Raw genomic sequence first — 24025 nt, 5'->3', positions numbered from 1 at the left:
ACATTTTACTTAGAGTGTATTACGCTTTTTATGTATTGCTGTATTTCAGTTGAAAATATATTTAGGATTTTTGCACCAATATTCTTGAGAAGCATTGGTCTGTAATTTTCTTTGTTTGCAGTATTTTTGTCAAGTTTTGGAACCTAGGTATGGTATCCTCAAAAAGTGAGTTGGAAAGCTGGAAAATTTGTCATATAATTCTCTATTTTCTAGAAAAACTTGTGTAATACTGGTATTATTGTTTGTTTAAAGATTTAAGAGAACTCATCAATGAGCCCATTTGAGTCATAATTTTGTGTGTGGGGGAAGATTTCTAATAAGCAATTCAATTTCTTTATTAAATGAAGAGTTATTAAGATTTTTGATTTCTACTTCTGTTGATTTTGATAATATTTGGTTTTGTGGGGAGGAATTTGTCTTTTTCATTGAATTTGTCCAATTATTGAACTGGTTCTTGATTGGATCTGTCTCATGCTAATTTTGGTATATAATATTTATCATATGAACATATATTTATATACACAATTAAAATTAATTAGATCAAACTAGGAAATCATCCTGGTTTTTCAGTCTTTGCAATGACGGTTAATAAATAACCTGAACAGGGAAACTAAGTGTTGATTATTCCGGTTAATATCTTTGTTTGTGGAAATAAGATATATTTTATACAAACTCCAAAGTGTGGTTGATTGGAGTATAAACTCAGTTTCATATGAATTATTACATTTTTGTTGTGTTTTTGTTTTTCATTATAGCCATCTCTTTTTTAATATAATTTAAGTTCTAGGATACATGTGCAGAATGTGCAGGTTTGTCACATAGGTATACATGTGCTGCACCACATGCATGGTGGTTTGCTGCACCCATCAACCCGTCATCTACATTAGATATTTCTGCTAATGCTATCCCGCCCCTTGCCCCTTACCTCCAAACATGCTCTAGTGTGTGATGTTCCCCTCCCTGTGTCCATATGTTCTCATTCTTCAACTCCCACTTATGAATGAGAACATGTGGCATTTGGTTTTCTGTTCCTGTGTTAGTCTGCTAAGAATGATGGTTTCCAGCTTCATCCATGTCCCTACAAAGGACATGAACTCATCCTTTTTTATGGCTGCATAGTATTCCATGGTGTATATGCACCCCCTTTTCTTTATCCAGTCTATCACTGATGGGCATATGGGTTGGTTCCAAGTCTTTGCTATTGTGAATAGTGCTGCAACAAATATACGTGTGCCTGTGTCTTTATAGAAGAATGATTTATAATCCTTTGGGTATATACCCAGTAATGGGATTGCTGGGTCAAATGGTATTTCTGGTGCTAGATCCTCGAGGAATCACAACACTGTCTTCTACAGTGGTTGAACTAATTTGCGCTCCTACCAACAGTGTAAAAGCATTCCTATTTCTCCATATCTTCTCCACCATCTGTTGTTTCCTGACTTTTTAATAATCGCCATTCTAACTGACATGAGATGGTATCTCATTGTGGTTTTGATTCACATTTTTCTAATGATCAGTGATGATGAGCTTTTTTTCGTGTTTCCTGGCTGTACAAATGATTTCTTTTGAGAAGTGCCTGTTCATATCCTTTGCCCACTTTTTGATGGGACTTTTTGTTTTTTTCTTGTAAATTTGTTTAAGTTCCTTGTAGATTCTGGATATTAGCCCTTTGTCAGATGGATATATTGCAAAAATTTCCTCCCATTCTGTAGGTTGCCTGTTCACTCTGATGATGGTTTCTTTTGCTGTCCAGAAGCTCTTCAGTTTAATTAGATCCCATTTGTCAATTTTGGCTTTGTTGCCATTGCTTTTGATGTTTTAGTCATGAAGTCCTTGCTCATGCCTATGTCCTGAATGGTTTTGCCTAGGTTTTCTTCTAGGGTTTTTATGGTGTTAGGTATTACATTTAAATCTTTAATTCATCTTAAGTTAATCTTTGTATAAGGTGTAAGAAAGGGGTCCAGTTTCAGTTTTCTGTATATGGCTAGGCAGTTTTCCCAACACCTTTTATTAAATAGGGAATCCTTTCCCCATTTCTTGTTTTTGTCAGATTTGTCAAAGATCAAATGGTTGTAGATACGTGGTGTTATTTCTGAAGACTCTGCTCTGTGCCATTGATCTATATATCTGTTTTGGTACCAGTACCATGCTGTTTTGGTTACTGTGGCTTTGTAGTATAGTTTGAAGCTAGGTGGTGTGATGCCTCCAGGTTTGTTCTTTTTGCTTAGGATTTTCTTGGCTGTATGGGCTCTTTTTTGGTTCCATATGAAATTTAAAGTAGTTTTTTTTCTAATTCTGTGAAGAAAGTCAGTGGTAGCTTGATGGGGGTAGCACTGAATCTATGAATTACTTTGGGCAGTATGGCCATTTTCACGATATTGATTCTTTCATCTGTGAGCATGGAATGTTTTTCCATTTGTTTGTATCCTCTCTTATTTCCTTGAGCAGTGGTTTGTAGTTCTCCTTGAAGAGGTCCTTCACATCCCTTGTAAGTTGCATTCCTAGGTATTTTATTCTCTTTGTAGCAATTGTGAATGGGAGTTCACTCATGATTTGGCTCTCCGTTTGTCTAGTATTGGTGTATAGGAATGCTTGTGATTTTTGCACATTGATTTTCTATCCTGAGAATTTGCTGAAGTTGCTTATCAGCTTAAGGAGTTTTTGGGCTGAGACAATGGGTTTTCTAAATATACAATCATGTCATCTGCAAACAGAGATAATTTGACTTCCTCTCTTTCTATTTGAATACCCTTTATTTCTTTCTCTTTCCTGATTGCCCTGGTCATCACTTCCAATACTATGTTGAATAGGAGTGGTGAGATAGGGCATCCCTGTCTTGTGCCCGTTTTCAAAAGGAATGCTTCCAGCTTTTGCCCATTCCGTATGTTATTGGCTGTGGGTTTGTTGTAAATAACTCTTATTATTTTGAGATATGTTCCATCAGTACCTAGTTTATTGAGAGTTTTTAGCAGGAAGGGGTGTTGAATTTTATCGAAGGCCTTTTCTGCATCTATTGAGATAATCATGTGGTTTTTGTCATTGGTTCTGTTTATGTGATGGATTACCTTTATTGATTTTCTTATGTTGAATCAGCCTTACATCCCAGGGATGAAGCTGACTTGATTGTGGTGGATAAGCTTTTTGATGTACTACTGGATTCGGTTTGCCAATATTTTATTGAGGATTTTCGCATTATGTTGATCAGAGATATTGGCCTGAAATTTTCTTTTCAGACAAAGAAAATTTTTCTGAAATTTTCTGAAACCAACAAAGATCAAAAAAGACAAAGGAGGGCATTACCTAATGGCAAAGGAAACAATGCAACAAGAAGAGCTAACTATCCTAAATATATGTTCACCCAATACAGGTGCACCCAGATTCTCTGTCTCCTGCCAGGTTTTGGTATCAAGATGATGTCTGGTCTCATTAAATGAGTTAGGGAGGAGTTCCTCTTTTTCTATTATTTGGAATAGTTTCAGAAAGAATGGTACCAGCTCCTCTTTGTACCTCTGGTAGAATTTGGCTGTGAATCTGTATGGTCCTGGACTTTTTTTGGTTGGTAGGCTATTAATTACTGCCTCAATTTCAGAACTTGTTATTGGTCTATTCAGGGATTTGACTTCTTCCAAGTTTAGCCTTGGGAGGGTGGATGTGTCCAGGAATTTATCCATTTCTTCTAGATTTTCTAGTTTATTTGTGTAGAGGTGTTTATAGTATCCTCTTATGGTAGTTAGCATTTCTGTGGGATCGGTGGTGATCTCCCCTTTATCATTTTTTATTGTATTTATTTGATTCTTCTCTCTTTTCTTCTTTATTAGTCTGACTAGCAGTCGATTTTGTTAATGTTTTCAAAAAATGAGCTCCTGGATTCATTGATTTTTTGAAGGGTGTTTTTGTGTCTCTATCTCCTTAAGTTCTGCTCTGATCCCAGTTGTTTCTTTTCATCTGCTAGCTTTTGAATTTGTTTGCTCTTGCTTCTCCAGTTCTTTTAATTGTGATGTTAGGAGGTCGATTTTAGATCTTTCCTGCTTTCTCCCATGGGCATTAAGTGCTATAAATTTCCCTCTAGACGCTGCTTTAGCTGTGTTCCAGAAATTCTAGTACATTGTGTCTTTGTTCTCATTGGGTTCAAATAACTTATTTATTTCTGCCTTAATTTCATTATTTACCCAGTAGTCATACAGGGAGCAAGTTGTTCAGTTTCCACGTAGTTGTGAAATTTTGAGTGAGTTTCTTAATCTTGAGTTCTAATTTGATTGCACTTTGGTCGGAGAGACTGTTTGTTATGATTCCATTCTTTTGCATTTGCCGAGGAGTGTTTTACTTCCAATTATGTGGTCAATTTTAGAATAAGTGCTATGTGGTGCTGAAAATAATGTATATTCTATTGATTTAGGGTGGAGAGTTCTGTAGATGTCTATTAGGTCTGCTTGGTCCAGAGCTGAGTTCAAGTCCTGAATATTCTTGTTAATTTTCTGTCTCATTGATCTGTCTAATATTGACAGTGGGGTCTCCCACTATTTTTGTGTGGGAGTCTAAGTCTCTTTGTAGGTCTCTAAGATCTTTCTTTATGAATCTGGGTGCTCCTGTATTGGGTGAACATATATTTAGGATAGTTAGCTCTTCTTGTTGCATTGTTCCCTTTGCCATTATGTAATGTCCTTCTTTGTCTTCTTTGATCTTTGTTGGTTTAAAGTCTGTTTTGTCAAAGACTAGGATTGCAACCCCTGCTTTTCTTTGCTTTCCATTTGCTTGGTAAATCCTTCTCCATGCCTTTATTTTGAGCCTGTGTGTGTCCTTGCACATGAGATGCATCTCCTGAATACAGCACACCAATGGGTCTTGACAATTTATCCAATTTTCCAGTCTGTGCCTTTAATTGGGGCATTTAGCTTGTTTACATTTAAGGTTAATATTGCTCTGTGTGAATTTGATCCTGTCTTTATGATGCTAGCTGGTTATTTTGTCCATTAGTTGATACAGTTTCTTCATAGCATTGATAGTCTTTACATTTTGGGTTGTTTTTGCCACGGCTGGTACTGATTTTTCCTTTCCATATTTGGTGCTTCCTTTGGGAGCTCTTGTAAGACAAGGCTGGTGATGACATAATCCCTCCGCATGTGCTTGCCTTTAAAGGATTTTATTTCTTCTTAACTTGTGAAGCTTAGTTTGGCTGAATATGAAATTCTGGGTTGAAAATTCTTCTTTTTAAGTATGTTAAATTCTTCTCTTCTGGCTTGTAGGATTTCTGCAGAGAGATCTGCTGTTAGTCTGATGGGCTTCCTTTTGTGGGTAACCCGACCTTTCTCTCAGGCTACCCTTAACATTTTTTTCTTCATTTCTACCTTGGTGAATCTGACAATTATGTGTCTTGGGGTTACTATTCTTGAGGAGTATCTTTGTTGTGTTCTCTGCATTTCCTGAATTTGAATGTTGGCCTGTCTTGCTATGTTGGGGAAGCTCTCCAGCGTAATATCCTGAAGATTATTTTCCAACTTAGTTCCATTCTCCCCGTCACTTTCAGGTACACCTATCAAACAGAGGTTTGGTCTTTTCCCATAGTTCCATATTTCTTGGAGGCTTTGTTAATTCCTTTTCATTTTTTTTCCTCGAATCTTGCATTTTCATGCTTTATTTCATTAAGTTGATCTTCAATCTCCGATATCCTTTCTTCCACTTGAATCGATTTTGCTATTGATACTTGTGTGTGCTTCATGAAGTTCTCGTGCTGTGTTTTTCACCTCCATCAGGTCATTTATGTTCTTCTCTAAACTGGTTATACTAGTTAGCAATTCCTCTAATCTTTTATCAAGGTTCTTAGCTTCCTTGCACTGGGTTAGAACATGAACATGCTCCTTTAGCTCGGAGGAGTTTGTTATTACCCACCTTCTGAAGCCTACTTCTGTCAATTCGTCAAACTCATTCTCCATCCAGTCTTATTCCCTTGCTGGCAAGAGTTGTGATCCTTTGAAGGAGAAGAGGCATTCTGGTTTTTGGAATTTTCTGCCTTTTTGCACTGTTTTTTGCTCATTTTCGTGGATTTATCTATCTTTGGTCTTTGCTGTTGGTGACCTTCGGATGGAGTTTTTGCGTGGTTGTCGTTTTTGTTGATGTTGATGCTATTGCTTTCTGTTTTAGTTTTCCTTCTAACAGTGAGGCTCCTCTGCTGCAGGTCTGCTGGAGTTTGCTGGGGTTCCACTCCAGACCCTGTTTGCCTGGGTATCACCAGTGGAGGCTGCAGAACAGCAAAGGTTGCTGCCTGTTCCTTCCTCTGGAAGCTTCATCCCAGAGGGGCACCCACAAGATGCCAGCTGGAACTCTCCTGTATGAGGTGTCTTTCAACTCCTGATGGGAGATGTCTCCCAGTTAGGAGGCACAGAGATCAGGGAACCACTTGAGGAGGCAGTATTTCCCTTAGTAGAGTTCCAGCACTGTGCTGGGAGATCCTCTGCTCTCTTCAGAGCTAGCAGGCAGCAATGTTTAAGTCTGCTGAAGCTGTGCCCACAGCCACCCCTTCCCCCAGGTGCTCTGTCCCAGGGAGATGAGAATTTTATCTATAAGCCCTTGACTGGACCTGCTACCTTTCCTTCAGAAATGCCCTGCCCAGAGAGGAGGAATCTAGAGAGGCAGCCTGGCTACAGCAGCTTGGCTCACTGAGGTGGGCTCTGCCCAGTCCGAACTTCCTGGCAGCTTTGTTTACATTGTGAGGGGAAAACTGCCTACTCAAGCCTCAGTAATGGTGGACACCCCTGCCCCCACCAAGCTCAAATATTCCAGGTCGACTTCAGGCTGCCGTGCTGGCAGTGAGAATTTCAAGCCAGTGGATCTTAGCTTGCTGGGTTCCATGGGGGTGGGATTCACTGAACTAGACTACTTAGCTCCCTGGCTTCAACCCCCTTTCCATAGGAGTGAACGATTCTCTCTTGCTGGCATTCCAGGCACCACTGGGTTATCAAAAACAAAACAAAACAAAACTCCTTCAGCTGGCTCAATGTGTGCCCAAACGGCCGCCCAGTTTTGTGCTTGATTCCCAGGGTCCTGGTGGTGTAGGCACCTGAGGGAATCTCCTGGTCTGTGGGTTGCAAAGACCATGAGAACACATAGTATCTGGGCCAGATAGCTCCATCCTTTATGGCACAGTCCCTCCCTCCCTTGGCTAGGGGAGGGAGTTCCTTGACCCCTTGTGCTTCCCTGCTGAGATAAAGCTCCCCACTGCTTCTGGTTGCCCTCCATGGTCTGCACTCACTGTCTAACCAGTCCTAATGAGATGAACCAGGTACCTCAGTTGGAAATGCAGAAATCACCCACCTTCTGCTTTGGTCTCACTGGGAGCTGCAGACCAGAGCTGTTTCTATTCAGTCATCTTACCCAAGGCTATGATAATGAGAGGTGAAGCCAGCTGGGCTTCTGGGTTGGGTGGGGACTTGGAGAAATTTTCTGTCTAGCTAGAGGACTGTAAATGCACCAATCAGTGCTCTGTGTCTAGCTAAAGGATTGTAAATGCAACAATCAGCACTCTGTAAAAATGCACCAATCAGCACTCTGTGTCTAGCTAAAGTATTGTAAACACACCAATCAGCACTCTGTAAAATGGACCAATTATCTCTCTGTAAAATGGACCAATCAGCAGGATGTGGGCAGGGCCAAATGAGGGAATAAAAGCTGGCCACCCAAGCCAGCAGCAGCAACCAGCTTGGGTCCCCTTCCATGCTGTGGAAGCTTTGTTCTTTCACTCTTCACAATAAATCTTGGGGCTGCTCACTCTTTGGGTCTGTACCACCTTTAAGAGCTGTAACACTCACCGTGAGGATCTGCGGCTTCATTCCTGAAGTCAGCGAGACCACGAACCCACCAGAAGGAAGAAACTTTGGACACATCTGAACATCTGAAGGAACAAACTCCGGACACACCATCTTTAAGAGCTATAACACTCACCGTGAGGGTCCACAGCTTCATTCTTGAAGTCAGCAAGACCAAGAACCCACCTGAAGGAATAAATTCTGGACACAATATCTATCTTATTGAGTGTCTCAAAATATTATTAAGACAAAGTGTTATGTGCATTCAGAGTACGCTAAATAGCTTCCAGTCAGGGGAAGCTAGTGAAGTCTTCAGGAGGTGGAGGCTGTGAGGCAGCCAGAAATGAACGGCAGAAAAAAAAAAAAAAAAAAAACCAGCATAAGCTTGGGGAAGCAATGAAGAGACATAGAGGCAAATAGACATGAGGAATAGTTAAGAAACAGCAGTGTGTCCAGTTTGATGGGATCAAGCCTGCTCAAGAACAGGGATTGCAGTTACATAAGGAATGGTGTCTTGGGGAAAGTTTCTGAAGATCCAGAAATGTCAAAATTCAAAGTTTGGATTTTTTCTTTAAGCTGATGCTTTTTAACATTTATCTCTCTTCTTTCTTTCCCCTTCATTCCCTTTCCTTCTTTTTCTGAATTTTTTCAAATATCAAAGCAGAGCCCTTCATATTAAATATTACATGGTTGACTAGAATTGAAAATAGGTGAAATCAAAGATGCTTCATCAAAATGTGTGCTGCATGGAGGAAACCTTAAACTTTCCACATGATCCTTTCCTTGAGATGGCTCCTGAGGGTTCCTCCTAGGGCACTTTAAAATCTAGATTAAAACTGCAACTCTAAGTAATTGGGAGTCAAAGAATTTTTCAACTGAGAAGGCAAGCCTTTTCCCAGTAAGCTTTGAGAACATTATTTTGCCTCTCTGGGGTTCATTTTCTCCCTTGTAACAGGGAGATAATAATATCTTCCCGAAAGCTTGTAACAATGAGAAACAAAGTATGTGGCATAGTGCCTGGTCTATAGGTGTTCAGATAAATGTAATTGCAAAGTTAATGATTATGATTATGATAATGGAAACAGAAGGCATTGCCAGACACCAAGTTTCAAATTCCCAATCTTATTACCAGATCTCTATTGGGATAGAATTCCTGGCTTACTCCAACACCAGGGGGAGAAGATCCCAGAAACTCAGTAGGCCTCGTGAAGAGTTTCCACGTGTCTACGTGTGTACCTCTGGCTGTTCCCGGATATCTAGGAAATGAATCTCTTTGAGGTTTTCCTGAGTCTGAACAAGAACCGAGCTTGACTGATCCTCTGTGGTGGCACTGATTGCCCTGGCATGCCTCCACTCAGAAGTGCTACTCTGGTATGAACCTGGTGCACCAAAGACAAAACAATGAACTCTCTTCTCTCCACATTCAGCATGGCATAACCCTAAGTATTTCCTACTCTAGAGGAATCACTGCAGTAGATTTCTCCACTCCAACTCTGGAACTCTGAGTAAAGCAGCTGGTTACACTCTTTTCCCTTTAGACTCCCCATGTGTCATTTTATAAATAAAATACATCTGACTCATTTCATGGCTATGACATATTTTCTGTGAATAGTCATCGTTTATGGAAAGGTAAATTCATTTACTGTTTATTTATTCATTGATGCAACAAACAAGTATTGAATGCTCAGTGTGTGCCAGCACTGGTTTGAGTAGGCACTAAAAATACATTGACAGACCAGCCTGCAAACTAAACATCACAAAAACGCTAGTGATATGTTTATATTTGTGTGTCTGTGTGTGTGTGGATAGATAGATAGATGTACACACACACTCAAAGGAAAAGTCAAAGTCAACTTCTAAATGTGTTTGTGTCTTTCCAGGCTGACTTATGTGGCATTGCCAACACCATCTGCTCTAGAGCAGAAAGACTACTTAATAGGCAAAAGCAGCTGCCAGCTTAGGCTCAATGTACTCTTTTAGTTCCCTCCAGGATGACCTGGTGTGACCACCCTTTCTAGGTAAAGAGGATTCTAACTCCATTTGGCAATAAATCCTCAACCTGATCAAAGAGAGATCATGTCAACCTGGCTGACTTTAAGTCACAGGAGGGTGGCATTATTATGACTTAATACTACCAAGCAAAGCCAGTGTGTTGATCACTCAGAAGGGTGAATCGAGGTAAGTTTGGTTTGGGATTTGACTGTTATCAATGTTTCTATACCACTGATGTGAGGAAAAATAATATTTCTGAAGAACTAACACATATTAATTTTTCCCTGATATTTTGAGACATTGTAAAATGTGGTGGCTAATCCCTAGAAAGTGGGTACAGGGAGGGGTGAAGGTAGAAGTCATCTGGGGAAGAAATGAGAATGAAATTTGAGGTCAAGGTGTTCTCCTCTTGCAAAATGATGACTTGAAATAAAAATTAATTTTGCTATAGAAAAAAAAAAAACCTTTAAAATCTCTTTCTTAGAGACTTGATATTGTCAGATGAGAGTTGCAGTTACCTCAGATACTTTACAGGGATTTGGCCTGAAATGAAAGTATCCCAATGCCAGCTGCTCTATAGTAGGCAACTTTGGCAAATTGCTTAATAATGACAGCAAATATTGCAAGGTTATTGTAAGAAATTTAAAAAATGTAAAGTGCCTAAAGAGAAAGCAGACTCATTTATAAAATGACAGCAAATATTGCAAGGTTATTGTAAGAAATGTCAAAAATGTAAAATGTCTAAAGAGAAAGTAGACTCATTTATAAAATGACAGCAAATATTGCAAGGTTATTGTAAGAAATGTCAAAAATGTAAATTGCATAAAGAGAAAACAGACTCATTTATAATATTGACATCCATTTCCTATTCTCTCTTCATTCAAAAATAATATAATTAAAATTATCCACATATGGCTTTTAGTCTACTGTGTTTTGACATTGTATAAGTAATATTTTATGAAAGTATATTTTATTAAAGTGTTAATGTTAATATTTTATTAAAATATTAATATTAATGTTAACAATTATTTTACTGTTAAAATGGCCATACTGCCCAAAGCAATCTACAGATTAAATGCTATTCCTACCAAACTACCAACATTACTTTTCGAAGATTAGAAAAGACTATTGCAAAATTCATATGGAACTAAACAAAGCCTGAATACCCAAAGCATCTCTAAGCAAATGGAACAAAGCTGGAGGGATCACATTACCTGACTTGGAACTATAAGCCTATAGTAATCAAAACAGCATGGTACTGGTACAAAAACAGATACATAGAACAATGGAACTTAACAGAGAACCCGGAAATAAATCTGCACAACTACAGCCATCTCATCTTCAACAAAGTCTACAAAAATAAGCAATGGAGAAAGGACTCTCTATTCAGTAAGCAATACTGGGATAGCTGGCTAGTCATTGGCAGAAGAAGAAAACTGGACTTCTACTTTTCACCATATACAAAAATTAACTCAAGATAGATTAAAAATGTAAATGTAAGATCTCAAACTATAAAAGTCCTAGAAGAAAACCTAGGCAATATCATTCTGGAAATCGGGCGTGCCAAAGAATTTACGACTAAGTCTTCAAAAGCAATTGCAAGAAAAGCAAAAATTGACAGGTGGGACCTAAATAAACTGAAGCGCTTCTGTACAGGGAAAGAAACTATTAACAGAGTAAACAGACAACCTACAGAATAGGAGAAAACATTCACAATCTATGCATCTGACAAAAGTCTAAGATACAGAATCTTTAAGGACTTAATTCAACAAGCAAAAAACAACAACAACAAAACCATTAAAAAGTAGGCAAAGAACATGAACCAGACACTTCTCGAAAGAAGACATACAAGCAGCCAACGTATGAAAAAATGCTCAACATCGCTAATCATCAAGGAAAGCAAAATCACATTGAGATACCATCTCACACAGGTCAAAGTGGCTGTTATTAAAGAGTCAAAAAATAACAGATGTTGGTGAGGCTGTGGAGAAAAGGAATGCCTATTCACTGTTGTTGGGAATGTTAATTAGTTTAGCCACTGTGGAAAGCAGTTCAGATATTTCTCAAAAAACTTAAAACAGAACTACCATTCGACCTAGCAATCCCATTACTGAGTATATATCCAAAAGAAAGTAGGTGGTTCTACCAAAAAGACACACTCATATGTTCATTGCAACACTATTCACAATAGCAAAGACATGGAATCAATCTAGAGGCCCGTCAAGAGGGGATTGGATAAAGTGTGATACACATACACCATAGAATATTAGGCAGCCATACAAAAGAATGAAATCATGTGCTTTGCCATAACATGGATGCAGCTGGAGGCTATTTTCGGAAGCAAATTAACACAGGAACAGAAAACCAAATACTGAATGCTCTCACTTATAAGTGGGAGCTAAACATCCGGTGCTCATGAACATAAAAATAGCAACAACAGACACTGGGGACTACTAGAGCAGGAGGGAGGGAAAGGGGGAAGGGTTGAAAAATTATTGGTTACTATATTACCTGTATGATGAAGTCATTTTACCCCAAATCTGAGCATCACTCAAAATACCCATGTAATCTATATCCCTTGAATCTAATAAAAGTTAAAAAATTTAGAAAATTAATATTTTAATGTTTTAATGTCATTAAAGCATGTAGATAAGAACATTATTTCTTTTATTATAAAACTAACCTATGTTAATTGCAGAAAATTTAGAAAATAAAGTTTAAAAAATAAAATTTTAAAAAGATAACTAATCATTGTTAATATAATTAGCTCTGAAGTATAGGCAAATGTCTTACCTCTAAAAGCTTCCTATTATTTACCTTTAAAATGGACATAATGATAGTAATTTCCTTATAAGACTGTTACATTTCATGTTAATGTAAAATGTTTCTCACAGTTCCTTGTATATCATAAGCACATATTTATAATTTTATACCAGTTTTAAGCAAAGCAACATTAACCTATACGAATTGTTCTGTAAATTTAATCTGCTTTTTTAAAAATATGAACAATATATCAGGATCATTTTTCCATGTTAGTAAACATAAATCTGCAGTATAATTTGAGTAACTATGTAGTATTTCTTTTTATGACTGTGCCATACTTAGGAGACAATTAGACTGCAAACATAATTCTTAATGGTTGTATAATATTTCATCATAAATATGTACTTGGATTTATTTAACACTTTGTGTCATCTGTTATGATTCAGCTGACTGGGGAAAATGAGGCCATCTTAACAGTAATAAAATGTATTTCTCTGAGACTCTTCCAACTTTCTTCTGCTGAACTTTAGCTTATCTTTAAGGACTCTTTCTCTCTTTTCCAACAGTCCCCAAGGGATTCACCCATCCCTTCAATCCACAAATAAGGAGCACATGCCATGTACCGGACAGTGCAATAGGGACGCAATAATGAGAAAAAAAGGATGCAGCTGCTGTTCTCTTGGCATTTCCAGTCTTAAAGGGAAAACCAAACCTTAACCAAATAATCTCCCAGGTAATCAAACACCGAGTATGTTATGCACTACAAAGACAAAATAGAATGCCATTAGAACAATGGCAAAGGGCCAAATACAGACTGGGGCTCAGGTAAGGTCTCTAAGGATTTAGATGATTGAGATGAGATCTGAAGTGTGGAGAGGCTCCCTCGGTCTGGGGAATGGTTCAGGATAAAGAGGGTTGCTTCTGGCAAGAGGAACAGCAAAAGCAAAAGCTCCCTAGCAGGAGGAATAGTGGTTGCTTGAAGCCTCTAGGCTCTAGGTGAATGCATATGAGGAACAACATGCAAATTCAAGCTGGCAGGTACCACCCGTGTGTTTGAAAATGTAGGCTTTATTGTTATTCAAGCATGGTTGGGCCAACAGATCAGGAGATCACTGTCATTAAAAATTTAGTTTGTTATACTCACACATCCCCAGAGGAGAAGAGCCTGCCACACCACACCGAGGCTGAGTTAGGGGTTGGGTTGGGGGCTGGGACATGGAGAAACACCAGAGTCAGTCAGGAGGCAGAGAGATTTAGTGAGAAATGTGGGAAATAATCTTTATGGTGGTTTTCATGGGAAGGAACAGAACAGACAGGGTATGCAGATTTAGGATTGGCTAGTTTGAATAAATTTCAGCAGGCTCTAGGGCAGTCCCTAGTTTTCTGGTGCCAGGCCCTGGGGTGATTAGGAAAGGGGTATAGTGGCCCTGAGTGTGAGAGCCTTAGGGAGGAGGTGGTGGGGGTATGGAACCTTAACTGGTTAGTGTACATATAAAAGACACTCATAGGCTAGTTTTTAACTATCTCTGGGAATTAGCTAGCCCTAGGTGGGACAGGCTTTTCAAAGTCAGCAAGGTTGGAAAATGTTAATGCCCTTTTCATGGAACTCCGCAATTCTACCTCTATGGATGGAAGCTGGGAAGCATGACTATTCTTATCCCATTAAGAACTGTGCTCCAGTTGGCTGTTTCAGTTTGGGAGACTCCATTAAGCTCACTCAGTCTACCCCAAATCGGTAAGCATGGTACCAAATAAAGGAAAAGAAATTAATCAAGGGAATAATGAGCCCTTGTAATGGCTCAACACCTGCTACACCAGAAGAGACTGGTTTTTGAAAACTCTGACTCCATCTTACTTGACACCTTTGCAGAGGTGCTATAAACTAGGAGAGATCAGTTAAAGGTAATGACAATGTTGGGAAATATTTCCTGATATTACTAAAGTTCTGTTCTGTGAATTGTTCCCTGAGAAATTAAACACCTTCTCATTGAGCCTGAGAACTAGCCCTGAATTTCATGAAAGATTGAAAAGCTCATCACCAGCAGGTCTATTTCTGCTCTCAAGAGAAACTGCTAATCCTCAGAGGCCAGCCCCTTCCCCACCCCTCAGAATAGCTATTGTAGCTCCCAGATGGTCAGAAGTTTTTTTTTTTTTAAGTTTTATCATTCTATATTATTTTAATGGTTTTGTTCCATTATGACCTTGTTCAATTATAAAATAAAATATGGGCTATCTAACTAAATAAGCTTTAGTAAATGCATAGAATTGTACACTGTGATATAGCTTAAAAGTGAGTGTAGAAGGGTGATATCAGCAAGATGGTAGAGGAGAAATTTTCAGCACTTGTTCCTTCACAGAAACACCAATTTGAACAACCATCCATGCATGAAAACATCTTCATAAGAGCTAAGGAATCCATATGAGATATTACAGCACTTGGGTGGAGCATAGAAATAAAGAAAAGACACCCTAAAGAAGGTAGAAAGAACAGTTTCACCTTATCTGCATCCCTCCTCCACACAGTATGGAGAAAGATACCCTCCACCTGGGGGAAGAAGAGTGAAGTGAGCACCTGACTTCAACATCAACTCTAGTTAACCCTGGCACCAGGTCCACTCCAATGGACCCAAGTGCCAAGCCCATCTCCATGGACTCAGGTGCCAGGCCTGCCCCAGCACCAGACCAGCCCCAGTGGACTCATACTTAAGTCATGCTCCAGCACCAGGTCAGCTCCTACGGAAACAAATTTCAGGCTCACCTTTGTGGACCCAGTCTCCAGGCTTGTCCCTGAAGACACAGACTCCAGGCCAATACTTATGGACCCAGTCATGAGCCCTGCCCCATTGAACTCAGGTTCCAGGCATACCCCTGCAGACCCTGGTGTGAGGTCAGTTCACCTAAGTACTCCAACAGGAAGCACACACATGGACCCCACTAGATGGTCCACTCAAAATTTCTAGGCAAGGTGACTGGAGAATAGCTTTCTCTGTTGAAGATAGTTTGTAAATATTGAAAGAGGTATCTATTTCTTAAATGTGTAGACACCAATACAAAGACACAAGGATCATTAATAATCAGGGAAGCACACCACCACCAAAGGGACAAATTAAAACAAAGAAACCAAACCTAAAAAAATGAAAACGCATGAACTGTCTGACGAAGCACTCAAAATAATTGTCTTAAACAAGCTCCACCTAGCTACAAGAGAACACAGACAATGAAATAAAATCAGAAAAATAATACATGAACAAGATAAGTTTAAGAGACAGAAACCATAAACCATAAATACCAATGAGAAATTCTGGAGCTGAAGAACACAATGACTGAACTAAAAACCTCCATGGCATGCTTTAACAGTAGGCTCAGTCAAGCAGAAGGAAGAATCAGTGAGCTCAAAAATACATCACTAGAAATTATGAGAAACAAAAAGAAAAAAATGAAAAAGAGTGCATAAATCCTACAGAAGTTATAGTACACCATTGAGCAAACCAATATATGCATTATGAAAGTTTCAGAAGGAGCAAAGAAAAAAGGGACAAAGAAAAAGGGAGCAAAGAAAAAGGGAGCCAAACTCAAAGAATTAAAGAACCTCAGATAAATAAAGAGATGGTCACTGGGACACATTACAATCAAATTCTCAAAAGTTAACTACAAAGGGAGAATTTTGAAAGCATTAAGAGGAAAGTGACTGGTCACAAGTAAGGAACTCTCATAAAACCATCAGTGGACTTCTCAGAAGAAACCTTGCAGACCAGGAGAAAGTGTAATGCTATATTCAGAGTGCTGAAATATAAAAAAAACCTCTGTCACAAGGATACCATATTTAAGAGAGCTATCTTTCAGAAATAGACAGAGAGTCATAGACAAACAAAAGCAGAGAGAGTTCATTACTGCTAGACCTGCCTTACAAGAAACACTAAAGGGAGGTTGTCAAGTTGAAACAAAAGGATGCTAACTAACAATATGAAAACATAAAACTCACTGTAAAGATGAGAATATAGTCAAATTCAGAATACTTTAATAATGTAACAATGGTATATAAATTACTTTGACCTCTAGTATGAAATATAAAACTATTAAAAATAACCATAATTACAATAATTGGTTAATGGATGGATAATATAAAAAGATGTAAATGGTGATGTCAAAAACACAGAATGTGGGAGGAGGAGAAATTAAGCATAGAGTTTTTGTATGTGATCGGAATTAAGTTGTTATCAGTTAAGTTGTTATCAGCTTAAAACAGGCTGTCCTAACTATGAGATGATTTATGTAGGCTTGATGGTAATGACACAAAAAAATGTCTAGTAGGTATACAAAAGATAAAGGAATAAGCATAACACTGCAAAATCATCAAATCAGAAAGAAAGACATCAAAAGAAGAAGAAAGGAACTACAAAATCATCAGAAAACAATTAACAAAAGACAATAGTAAATTCTTACCTCTCAATAATTATTTTAAATGTAAACAGATTAAAATATCTAATTAAAAGACATAGGGCCAGGCACTGTGGCTCATGCCTGTAATCCTAGCACTTTGGGAGGCCAAGGTGGGCGGATCACCTGAGGTCAGGAGCTCAAGACCAGCCTGGTCAACGTGGTGAAACCCCAACTCCACTAAAAATACAAAAATTAGCCAGATGTGGTGATGGGTGCCTGTAATCCCAGCTACTCAGGAGGCTGAGGCAGGAAAATCGCTTGAACCCTGGAGGTGGAGGTTGCAGTAAGTTAAGATAATGCCACGGCACTCCAGCCTGGGTGAGAGAGCAAGACTCCGTCTCAAAGAAAAAAAAGAAAGAAAAAAAAAAGACATAGAGTGGCTGAGTGGATAAAAACAAAATTCAAATATATGCTCCTTAAAAGAGACTCAATTTAGTCCTAAGTACACACATAGGCTGAAAGTGCAGGGATGGAAAAAATATTTCATAAAAATGTTAACTAAAACAAAGCAGGGGTGGCTATACTTATATCAGACAAAATAGACTTTAAGTCAAAAACTATCACAAGAAACAAAGAAGGTCATTATATAATGATAAAGGTGTCAATTTATCAAGAATATGTAACAATTATAAATATATATTCACTCAACATTGGAGGACCTAAATATATAAAGCAAATATAAACAGAATTGAAGAGAGAGTAGACAGCAATACCATATGAACCAGTAATCTCACTTCTGAGTCTATATCTAAAATATCTAAAGGAAATGAAATCAGTATTCTTTTATTATTATTGTTACTGAGACAGGATTTTGCTCTGTTGCCCAGACTGAAGTGCAGTGGCATGATCATGGCTCACTGCAGCCTCCACCTCCTGGGCTCAGGTGATCCTCCTGCATCAGCCTCCTGAATAGCTGGGATTACAGGTACCTAACACCATGCTGGGCTAATTTTTATATTTCTTTTTGCTGTTTTTTTTTGTTTGTTTGTTTGTTTGTTTGTTTGTTTTTGTAGAGACAAGTTCTCACTATGGTACAGAGGCTGGACTCCTGAACTCAAGCAATTTGCCTGCCTTGGCCTCACAAAGTGCTGAGATAACGGTCATGAGCCACAGTTTCCGGTCCTGAAATAAACATCTTGAAGAGATACCTACACTCTCATGTTCATTGTAGTATTATTCACAATAGCCAAGATATGAAATAAACTTAAGTGTCCATCAAATGATGAATGAATAAAGAAAACATGGCATGTATATACAATGAAATATTATTGAGCCTTAAAAAGGAAGGCAATTGCAACAATATGGATGAACTTGGAGAACACTATGCTAAATGAAACAGGATAGGCACATAAAGACAAATATTGCATGATTTCATATGTAGAACCTAAAAACGCCAAACTCATAAAAGCAGAAAGTAGAATGGTGGTTGCTACAGGTAGGGAGAAGGAGGAGAAATGAGATGTTGCTCAAAGAGTACAAAGCTTTGGCTATATAGGATAATAAGCTCTGGAGATCGAATACATAGCACGGTGACTATAGTTAGTAATACTGTATTGCACACTTTAAATTTCCTTTTTTGTTTTTTGTTTTTATTTTGAGATGGAATGTCGCTCTGTTGCCCAGGCTGGAGTGTAGTGGCATGATCTCGGCTCACTACAAGCTCTGCCTCCTGGGTTCACACCATTCTCCTGCCTCTGCCTCCTGAGTAGCTGGGACTACAGGACACCACCACCACACCCAGCTAATTTTTTGGCATAATTCAAATTTTCTAAGAGAATAGATCTTAAATAGTCTCAGCACCAGAAAAAAAGCTAATTATGTGAGGTGATACATATGTTAAGTAGCTTGATTGTGGTAACAATTTCACAGTGTATGTATATATCAAAATATCACATTGTATACTTCAATATACACGATTTCTATTTGTCAATTGTACTTTAATAAGACGGGGGCGGGGAAGAAGACCCCCAAAAATGAGACGCATAAAATAAGTTGAAGAACAGTACATAAAATGTAATTTCAATTGTGTTATTAAAAAGAAAAGATATTTTAGTATTCATGAAACATATCTGGACTGAGAAAATGGCTGCCATAGGGAAGAGGTGTGAGGAGGTCAGGAGAGTGATAAGATACAGGAGATGTTTTTTTATTCAGAGGTTTTGAAAACATTGTTTGCTTTTCCACATGGGATTCTCCAGGTGACAGGATGCCATTTAGGAGGCTCATGCCTTGTATGTAATTTAAAACATTAAGCTCTTTATTTGTTTACTAAAGGTTGTACTTTAATTATAGGTCAGAAAGACTCCTAATGAAATAAATTAGTCTTTCACAAAACTGTTTTATATGCCTTTCACTTTTCAGAATGGCTATACCTTCCACCAAAGAATATAGTGAATCTTTCAAGTAACTAATATATATTTCTCTTGTTTGATCAATGCCCACCTACTTGGCACGTTGTTATTGACTCGTAGCAACACTGATTTTGCGGTAAACAGTTACAATAGTTTCTAGGCAAAGAATGCTTTGTATGGTAGACATACACTACACCCGAAAGTGAGACAAGTCATTCAGTGGCTGATCACAGTTGAAAGCAGAATCAATAAATCTCTGTAACATTGGGCTTGCCAAACAGAGCCCTGTTGCACTACAAATATACTGACTAGTGAGAGAGAGAGCCTCCAGGTCACATCATTCACTCCACACCCCCGACTATCTTCTTCTCGTCCAACTTTTTTTTTCCATGACCATATTGCAGTCTCTGCTGAAACTTAAGAAAGACTAAAAATCAGGGACAGCTGTTGTAGTTGGAAACAACCATGTTTTCTGTGTTATAGTGGCCATTGAGCCCGACAGCTGCACATATGCAAGGCCAGTCAGTGTTCACTTTAATAGAAGTGTCTTCTCTGTTTGGAAGAAAACAATGCCATCAGAACCTCAGATTATAAGCTGATACTGGGGGTTGGTTCATTTTTGCAGAAGAAATATTTTATCATTTGTTTCTTTCACACATATAAACTTAGATGATGGCACTTGCAGTTAATTTAAAGTCAAAGTGGGGAATCACATAGATATATGTATATATGTTTAAATATTTTATTTTTTCTTAAACTATAGAAGTTTATTTATTTTCTAATGTCTGATGTAGAGCCAATGATGATTTTGGTGTGAACACGGTGTTTGGAATTCTCTTGTTGCCTCTTTTATGTGAATGTCACTTTGTATTTTGTACAATTTCTTAATGTATTATGCATTATAGATTTATTTAAAGTAGAATTAATACTCTAAGATAGTTATAAAACAATCTGAGAGTAGCTTCCATTTAGATTATTACAATCTTTCCCCAAAGAATTAACTCTTTCATACATAACTCCTCAGCAACACTTCTGGTAGTTTACTGATACTAATACTTCTTAGTATTCATAGAAAAAAATGTATTAGTTCATTTTCACACTGCTGATAATGACATACCTGAGACTGGGAAGAAAAAGAGGTTTAATTGGACTTACAGTTCCATATGGCTGGGGAGGTCTCAGAATCATGGTGGAAGGTGAAAGGTACTTCTTACATGGTGGCAGCAAGAAAAAATGAGGAAGACGCAAAAGTGTTTTTGTTTTGTTTTGTTTTTTTGTTTGTTTTTTACATAAACCAATCAAATCTTGTGAGACTTATTCACTATCATGAGAATACCATGGAAAAGACTGGCCCTCATGATTCAGTTGCCTTCCCCAGGTCCCTCCCACAATACGTGGACATTCTGGGAGATACATTTCAAGTTGAGATTTGGGTGGGGACACAGTCAAACCATATTAAAAAAAAGTACTCCCTTTTCACTCGATTTCACTGGCTTATATAATATATAATTAAATCAATATAATTGAAATAACAAGTACAACTGGCATTTACTAGCTTGAAGACAAAGTCCAACTGATCCTTGGGCAGTAAGTGGCTCTCCTGGAGGGAGGAGGGGGGTAGGTATCTGTGGGAACAGCCCATAGGAGTGCCCCATCAGTCACCAAGTGCATCTATCAGCACATCTTACTTAACTCTGGGAGAAGGTGATGGACATGTTGGTTCAAGGAACATCTGCTGTTTATTAATTTCTTTTAGAGATTTTTAATGCGTTTTAAGCAACATGACCCTTTCTTCAGTTGAAATCTTACACAGAAAAACAGAATATCCATCAAGAGAGGAGCTGTTCTGGGGGAATTATATTCCTCATCTCTATTCCCCCATGGAGGTCCTTGAGAAACATCTAGAACTGTCCCAGGCTATATGAAGCACAGTATAACAACCTATGACAGAGTCCAGTCCTTTTGCATTAAAGTGATATGCTGGAATCTAAAGATCTTCTGACTGGAACTCAGTTTTTCTGCTTCCTGGGCTTATACTTTTTCTGTTACATTTTCCATCTTTTACTTCCCATGTGACTTGCAGCTGCCTCTCATGGGGTCTTTTTGACATCTGATTATCTCTGAGTGGCAGCCCAGAGTCACTTACAAGTGCCCAAGTACTCACCTCCTTGGTGTCAGCCCTGATATTTGGCCTAGAGGTTAGGAAGGAAAATAGCTTGGCTCAGCATGGCCTTACTCTATATAGTTAACTGAACTTACCACTAGCGACTGACCCCTGTGAATCAGGTGTATGGTGGACCAGGCATGAATTTCTTTCTTTCTCAACTTTTCTTCGAGACTGTTACTTTTCAGTAGTCTGTGGGTAAGAGGGAATTTTTTTTTTTTTTTTCTGAGACAGAGTCTCACTCTGTCACCAGGCTGGAGTGCAGTGGCACAATCTATGCTCACTGCAACCTCCACTTCCTGGGTTCAGGCGATTCCCCTGCCTCATCCTCTTGAGTAGCTGGGACTACAGGCATGCACCACCACCCCCAGATAATTTTTTGTATTTTAGTAGAGACAGGGTTTCACCATGTTGGCCAGGAGGGTCTTGGTCTCCTGACCTTGTGATCTGCCCCCCTCGGCCTCCCAAAGTGCTGGGATTACAGGTGTGAGCCACCATGCCCAGCCAGAAATATTTTTATTGCCTTCAGATTGCTCCCAGGCGAGGTTGTATACAAGCTGGGCTTGGTCTGTAAAAGGAGATGGAAGGGTAAAAGGAAATTCTAGGCAGAGGGAGTATCAAATGCAGAGGCCTTCACTTGACTTCACCAAGCATGGTATTGCAGAAGCAAAAGGTAAGAACAAAAGCCAGAATCATGAAGGGTTTTATGACTGTGCTAAGAGGGAGTGGAAAGTTATCAAAGTTAAAAGCAAGCAGGGGAATGGTATGATCAGACTGTGATTTAGATGGGTCACCTGTCAACACTGGAAAATGAATGGGGACGAGGAGAGATTGAGGCAGGGAGACCAGATAGGAAGCTGTAACAGTAACTCAGGGGAAGAGATGATAGAGACCTGAACTAAGGCAATGATAATTCAAATAAAGAGGAGGAGATAGATTCCTAGATATTAAGCATGCCTATACTTAGGACACTTTCCAATGCTAACTGACTAGAAAGCTGGATTAAAGTGCCAAAACAATCTTCGGGGACATGAAAGAGAGTGTAGATTTCACATGTAATCAAGCTTCAGTTTCAGTTTTAGGGAATATTGTAGAGCTTCTAGTTTTCCTATTGGGGTTGCCTTGTATGGCTAGATATGCTGTGCACTAACACAACTTTAGTTTTTAAAGTTTTTAATTTTTTTTGAGTTGGAGTTTCACTCTTGTTGCCCAGGCTGGAAGGCAATGGCACGATCTTGGCTCACCACAAACTCTGCCTCCAGAGTTCAAGTGATTCTTCTGCCTCAGTCTCCTGAGTAGCTGGGATTATAGGCATGCGCCACCATGCCTGGCTAAGTTTGTATTTTTAGTAGAAACGGGGTTTCTCCATGTTGGTCAGGCTGGTCTCTAACTCCCGACCTCAGGTGATCCACCCGCCTCGGCCTCCCAAAGTGCTGGGATTGCAGATGTGAGCCACCATGCCCGGCCACAACTTTAAAATGTGCTATGATTATAGACCGGAATGTTTGAAGCCTCTTTGAATTGTGCAGTGCTTCAACTCTTCTTCTTATGGTTGTGCAAACAAAATTTTCCAAAGATAGTCTACACAGCTTCTTGAGAAATGTCATGTGAGGTATATAAGCCCTAAGATCTAATGTAAGACTGAAACAGTTATTACTCCACACAGGTGCTGAGAGAGGTAAGAGGAATGCCGATGGCAACAGGCTCTCAGGTAGCTGGAGAAGGACCCCACAAGAAGGTAATATAAAGCCTTTTGTATCAAAACAGACTGAGGGAAAACTCCACTTCCATCAATGTGTCACAGCCTGGAAACCGGTCCCAGTAGGGACACTCCACCATGGTGCCCAATTCAGGGGTGCAGGATATGGACTGCAGAAGAATGTGGAAGAGTCTCTAGATTGCTAAGCTCCTCCATAGGATCTGCTCCCAAAAACCAACAGTCCTTTTTCTTTCCATTCTCTTTTTGGGAAAGGCTAAGATACATGCACCTTCCTTTGCTTCACTGTAGCCAATAAAGTTTGTAAGTCTTCTAGAAGTAGGCCCTTTGTTCACAATCCATGGTGTATCTGAAATATGTGAAGAAGTAAATGAATGTCTGTACTTGCCCATTTCTGTACACAGTAGATGTATTTCTGATAAGTTGTAGATATACTTCATAGAAACCAAATTTTACTTTTAAATAGTTTTTATCATGATGACATTATAAAACTATCTAGCAATTATAGTTTATTTAAACATTTATTAAGCATTTTAACCCAGGGTGGACGTCTGTAAGAGAGGAAAATTGCAGATGAAAGTACACACACTGTGTTGATTATAATATCAGTGCTTAACACATATATGTACCTGACACATAGTAGATGCTTGATGAATGTTCACTGACCACAAATAAATGAGTCTGTTCAACCAAGAGCTTCTACACAAGTTATCTCATCACTAACAAGTCTGTGAAGTAGGTGTTGTTATCTCTGTTTTGCATAAAAGAAAACAGAAGCTCAAAAATGTTAATTGACAAG

The 24025-nt window shown here is 38.8% G+C and overlaps 1 long non-coding RNA gene across 1 annotated transcript in view; it reads left to right on the top strand.

Moving 5' to 3' along the window:
* LOC144340988 (uncharacterized) overlaps positions 1-18243 on the top strand; it is a 30532-nt gene extending 12289 nt beyond the window's left edge. Inside the window, exons 2-3 of the long non-coding RNA XR_013417526.1 lie at positions 13121-13287; positions 18008-18243. This is a non-coding gene — a long non-coding RNA (uncharacterized LOC144340988). The remainder of the gene's footprint in view (positions 1-13120; positions 13288-18007) is intronic.
* The last annotated feature ends 5782 nt before the right edge of the window (positions 18244-24025 follow it).

The sequence above is a fragment of the Macaca mulatta genome, chromosome 5, assembly GCF_049350105.2.
Source record: "Macaca mulatta isolate MMU2019108-1 chromosome 5, T2T-MMU8v2.0, whole genome shotgun sequence".
NCBI lineage: Eukaryota > Metazoa > Chordata > Mammalia > Primates > Cercopithecidae > Macaca > Macaca mulatta.
The sequence above is the reverse complement of the archived record's forward strand: the minus strand, read 5'-3'. Positions and strand labels throughout refer to the sequence as shown.